This window comes from Protomyctophum parallelum (assembly GCF_964188405.1).
Source record: "Protomyctophum parallelum genome assembly, chromosome: 19".
NCBI lineage: Eukaryota > Metazoa > Chordata > Actinopteri > Myctophiformes > Myctophidae > Protomyctophum > Protomyctophum parallelum.
In genome coordinates this window covers 14,510,958-14,517,385 of record NC_139717.1, presented here as the reverse complement: position 1 = coordinate 14,517,385, position 6,428 = coordinate 14,510,958, and positions in this window count along the sequence as shown.

Below are 6,428 nucleotides of genomic sequence, written 5' to 3'. Positions count from 1 at the left end.
AGGCCTACATAATTTACTCAAGTACTTAAGTACAATTTTGAGGTATTTCTGAGCGGTGCATTTACTTGTAACAGCTAGTATTTCTACATTGCAGAATTGACACTTGACAAAAAATTAGCACAAAGTATACTTTTTCCACCACTGAAGTTTTGATGTATTTAAATAAAATCATGTTTTTTGTAGGAGGCAAGGCTTCAGTTATTGTAGATTTGCTGTGCTTTGAATATGTGATGGCAAGTTCAATTAATTTGACCTCGCAGTTCTTTGAAGTGTGTCATGTCATTGCTGGTTCAATTAATTTGACCTCACAGTTCTTTGAAGTGTGTGATGCCATTGATAGTTCAATTAATTTGACCTTCCAATTTGTGTCTGACCAATAACACAATGCTGCAGTATTAATTAAAGGAAGTTAGTAACACCTGTTTGCTGGCAGGGAGTATTTTTTTGGATTACAATCCAGTTTTTCTAGGTGTAGCCTAGTCAAAAGGTCTTGTGCCTTCTTGTGTTTTATTTTTGCCCAAATGAATGTCAAACTTGATCAGTCATTGTGCTGTCCCAGTCATTCGGTTTATTAGATAGGTTTGAAACCCCCCTGATGTGTGTGCATTTAACCTAGCTTTGATGTGTGATTAGGAGCCAATTAATGTGTGTACTTTAAGTCTAGCTTTGATGTGTAATTCTTCAGGTGTGCAGGACAGCAGAAGTCAGTTGTTCTCCAGCAGCCTAGGTGCAAACACACACAGAAGCTGCTACTGTCATTCTTTGTTTTTGGCTTGAAACCATCTCTTGTAAGTTTTATTTGTGTACAATTGACTTGAGTTAGTGTCGAAGTGTCCTTGAGCAAGACTCTGAAGTCTGAACCCCTTATTGCTCCCGATGTGCAGGCTGGATTCCTCCGCCATTGGTGTGTGAATGGGTGAATGTAATGCACAATCTATGTAAAGCGCTTTGGATAAAAGTTGTATAAATGCAGTTAATGCACCATTTAACTTTTACACTTTTATTGCACATGTATGATGGTGTACTGTCGAGCAGAGACATAAATTACACCTGCGTACAGGTGTAATTAATTATGCACGCAAACAATGACACAATGCCATTTCACTAAACAAAACAAAAAAAACCCTAACAAATACAGTGTAAATCGGGATCCCAAAGATAAACATGTGTAATGGCTTACGGGTCCTTGAAATGAAGGACAGTGGCTCCTGTGTTCAGTGTCTTACACACAGCTTTTTTCCTTTTTTTTGGGGGGGGGGGGGGGGGGGGGTGGGGTGTCTTTGAAAGTGGTGGTGGCGTGTGCTGCTCACTGCCCACAGCCCACCCAATCGTCTGCTATTGTTGAGACGCGTGCCTTTCTCCCTCTCTCTCATGCACGCTTAGTGTGCGTTCAGCTGTATGCAAATTGTCTCTCCCCACACACACACACACACACACACACACACACACACACACACACACACACACACACACACACACACACACACACACACACACACACACACACACACACACACACACACACACACACACACCCCTCTGCATCTGTAACATTGGTTTATTGCCCGTGGCCTTTACCATGCAGCCTAGCTATGACATTAAACCTTTAATTGAGGGAGCCAATGAGCCATACAAAATATATTAAAAAGAATAATCCATTAAAAAACTCTACGAATGTTGTAAACAATTGAGAAAGGAAGGACTTTAATTGTGACAATAAATAAAAAATATAATAACTGTGTGCATCTATAAATGCACCAAGTCTCTGTACGTACTGTATGTACGTACGTACGTCTGTAATCCACGTAACTCGAGAACCGTTCGCCCCACTTGAAATTCGACACACGCGTTCCACACCCCCACAGGGAGTGCAATGCCCTGTGTCGAGTCTGTCGGATAGCCCGTTGTCCAGAACCAGCACAATAGCTGTCCAGGCTCTGGACAGGGGCCAAATTAGCCAATATTGATCACACCTGATCACCCCTTTGTGTCACATGGCAGAAATAGAAGATGTACAAGCTCAAACACGCTTGTACATTATGCTATTGTTGGCGTGCAAAATGGTCGCATGATAGGATATGAATCTGGCTCAAAATATAGGCTATAGGCCCAAAAACACATGGCTTCATGGAGTATCGTCATATGAGTTTCATGAATTTAATTAATTGTTCTTCTCATTATAGTTTCCATTTCATAGTATCCAAGAAACACTCCATTTTGGCACCGTTTTGTCAGATGACCGATCGCTGGAAGCATCTAGATTAATAATTAAATCATAATGAGGAGTTATTGTAATCATTTTGTCTTTCACAATTATTATATTTATTAAAAACAAAGTACAGCCAGCCCATTAAATGATCACTTACCCAGGAACCTACTCTCTGTCATTCCATTTTTATTATGTCAGACATTAATTTCTCTCTAGAATCTCACTTGTTTTTACAACCTGTTTAATTCCAGTTGTCCTGGCAGGCTGTCATGTTTTTCTTTTTTCCCATTCAAAAGTGTGTGTGTAACAAAAACCAGATTTCCTTAGCTCTAGGCCTGCTAACTCTTTAGAATTACTGTAATTATGATGAGTGTGATTATTATACTGTAAATCATCTCTATAAATATCCACAATTCATAAGACATTGTTGTGCTTTTGAAGGTTGGTGTAGCCTACTACAAATTGGTTGTATCTGAATAGGAAATAGACCATCTTGGCTTTTGAGGGGCGCTGTAGCCCCTCCAACGTCGTCTGCCTTTTGTGTTCCGTCCGTGACGTTATGTGTGCGTGGACTTTTTATGACAAATAAAACAAAAACAAATTTTTGTTCCATACAAACTTTCAGGGTAGTCGATGGCAAATGACGCCACGCAATGTCTGTGATGTCATGTGGTTCAATACACTTCTCCTACTTTTGGTACTTTTAAGTACATTTTGATACCAATATAGCTTTTTGTAGGCCTATTCAAGGATTTTATTTTCATTCCGAACTTCTACTTGTAAGTAACAGAGTATTTCTACATTGCAGTATTACTATATAAGTAAAGAATCTGTTTCCACCACTGGTGCAGACATCGACGGACAGCGGGCCGGCCGGGGAGAGTCTAGTCTATATTTGTTCTGTGTTTGTACGAGTCGGACACAGTGGGTTGAATGCTTGACATATTGACACACCTGTGGTGTCCCTAATGTGCCCTGCACACAGAATGAAACCATGCCCTCAGGCGGGTCAATATTGTTGTTTGTCTGCGGTGGTCTGCTGCGGCCCAATAATGATCACTATCACATATGTCGCTGTCAGGCAGAAACCTCCTATCTCCATATTCAAACCTTTTGTAGTTTATTTTGTAAAATGAACGCCCTACTTGCCTTGATCATACTACAGCATCACACACACACACACAACAGCAGCAGATCCACAAGCTGGAAACGCGGTGGCGCGAAGCGACTGCTACTTTTGATCTTTTTGCATTTGAATCATGAAAAGTCCTATAGCCGTTTTAGACATGTGAGGTTTCCACCCGCCAGGGACGATGTTTTAATATAACAATTTAATTTGGTTCCCTTTTCATTCGCTCTCAAGAGTTCCAGAACCACAACACGCGTGCATTTGGTTCCATTTGCACACCATCAGAATTTAATGCGTGTCATTTCTCTGCTGTTTTCTGATTAAATGAAATGTGTATCAAAGGTTGTTGACCATCTGTGTCCACATTAGTGACCATATAGGTTGTAGAATGAACACATGTGGGCTCTGGTTTCAGCGGTTGGCTGTCATCGATGCCGTGCCCGATACGTACGCCCGGTACGTCTTTGTAATGGCAGTTATAACCTCTACTTATCTCTTTTACAGTCCTGTGTCTCCAGCAGGCCTGATGTAAAAGTGCCATAAAACGTGTGACAATATGCTTTATAGTGCGGGTCTAGCAGCTGATAGCCTCTATATTTCCTGCACTATGTGGGAAACACAACGACCCGAAGGACGGCCTTGAGGTTTTGTCACCGTGCAGAGGAAATGAAAGCTGCAACCATAACGTTGTCAATGTTAAAGCTGCAATCCGGGACTTATTTTAACCTGAGAACAGATTCTAAAAATGTCTGTTTGAAAATGACAGTTTTCTGTAAAAGCTATGTTTCTATGTCAGTCGTTCTTCGATTTTTCAAAAATAGCAGACCTACAAGTTAAAACACCAAAAGGGGTTCCCGCCCAAAATGTGTTAAGGAGTATAAAATGTTACTTTAACCCATTTTGACCTGGGAACGATTCTATTCTAATTAGGCCAAAGATCCCCATTTGAAACAAATTCTTTATGTTCAATCTCTGCAAACCCCAATGTACTCTGAGAGTTTGCAAATTGAACCATTGTGGTGTAATTTGGTTCCATCTGTGGCTTCTCTCGGAATGACAGACCCGTAACTCTTCAACAGACCACTGGCGGCCGGCCTCATGTTTAAAATAATGATATATATGTATATATATATATATATATATATATATATGACCAGATTTGACTGAGAGACTGCCATCGCGCAAATTCCAGCTTTTCACCAGAGGAGAAAAACTGTTTAAAAAAAAAAAAAAAAGAGTTAACAACACAGGCAGACTCTTCACATACTAACTAGAGCATGTCTGAAATAAGTGTCAGAGCTAAAATCGACATGTAAATATTAAATAAATGCTTAAACATGTAGCTATAGGTGTAATGTTAGAGACCACAGAAGTGAACCTTTCAAGCCTGTTTTCTCAACTCGCTGTTTTCTGCAAGACATTACTCTATAAGCCATATTTTGTCAATATAAGTCAATTTTGGTACGATTCCCTGCTTTCATATGACGAAACGTCATATATATAGGCTATATATATATATGCTATAAATATAGGCTATATATATATATTTTTTTTTTTTCTCCCAATAAAGTTATTTGAAGCAGACGGCACACCGGATTGGACGCAACACAGTTTTCTGCCCCAAGAAGGGAGGGACTTTCGCCCTATAGTTTTAGACCGCGCCGGAGGGGCTCCGTCTCAAGCGAACTTGGGCCACGAGAGACTCCACCGAGCGAGCCAAAGGGAGCGAGTTGCCGTGTCGAACGTTGTGAAGTTCGCTTGAGCCGTCTCAGCACCGTCCGAGTTGCAGCCCGATAGGCACGTACAGAATAGTAAATCATCCTCCTCCTACAACGAACACAGCTGATCGCTCCCTACCCCACTGACATCACAATCACACGCTGTGGCGCTCCTTGAAGTGGGGCAGAAAATGGGGTTGCAGATTGTACACTACGTATATACGCCGCCATCTTTATTGCATCTCCGACATCGCTGTGACTAAAATAGCAGATCTACAAGCTCACAATGCATTGTGAGCTTTTAGATTAGCTATTTTCAAATGGCCGAAATGTTTGTTGGGCTGAAAGGGTTAATACATGTTTTGTAATCAAAATCAAAATCTACAAATAAACTAGTAGCTAAAGTTTTCAAAACAAATGTATAGTGTAGTAAAAGAACAATATTTACAGTATAGAAGTAAAGGTTTTGGAAATTAGAAATACTCAATTAAAGTACAAATACCCCAAAATTGTATTTAAGTACAGTACTTACAGTAAGTAAATGTACTTAGTTACTTTGCACCACTGGCAACTATACCTCTCTCTGTCGGCCATAAAATCTACGGATTGTAGCTTTATGTCTGCCCAATGCAGCAGTGGTAGCCTACACACTATGCAGAGATCTGTCATAATTGAATTAACTATAGGGCCTGTGGCCGTTTAGGGTTCAAGTTGTAAAAGGCTTTTAAGGGCACAGCAGTTAATAATCTCATTTACAGACAATCATAATAAAAATAAAAAACCTCAAAATTATATATATATACTATATTGTCTCTGTCGGGCGGAAACCTCATGTGGCCAAAAAAGAAAAAACTGTTACTTTTCAGGATTCAAAGTGAAAAATAGCCAAAGGAGCAAATCCACAAGTTCAAAACGTGTCGATTTTGCTGACTGATGCTTTCGTGTGACGCTGCAGTATGATAAAGTTGGGCATTAATTTACTAAAAAAAGAGGAAAAAAAAGTCTGAATGGAGATAAGAGGTTTCCTCCCGACAGCAGCAACGACATAGTGGTCTGAAGTCTATTCTTACAGGCGTGTGCGCGGGGACAGTTGATCCGCTGTCAACACTGGGCTTTCCGTGGCCTCGTTGAAGCGAAAACACCAGACCTACAAGCTCACAACGCGTCGCGGAGCGACGCGTTGTGAGCTTGTAGATCTGGTGTTTTCGCCGCGCCGCACACCATCGCCGTACGACGTGGTACAACCAACCAGAGGATCCCTGGCATCAGGACGAAAGGCATTGTGTTGTTGTGACACTGTTAAGCAATTCCATGCGGTGGTGGCAACTGGAAAAGCATGGGCGCTGCCGCACCCCATTCCAGGGCTGTTTGG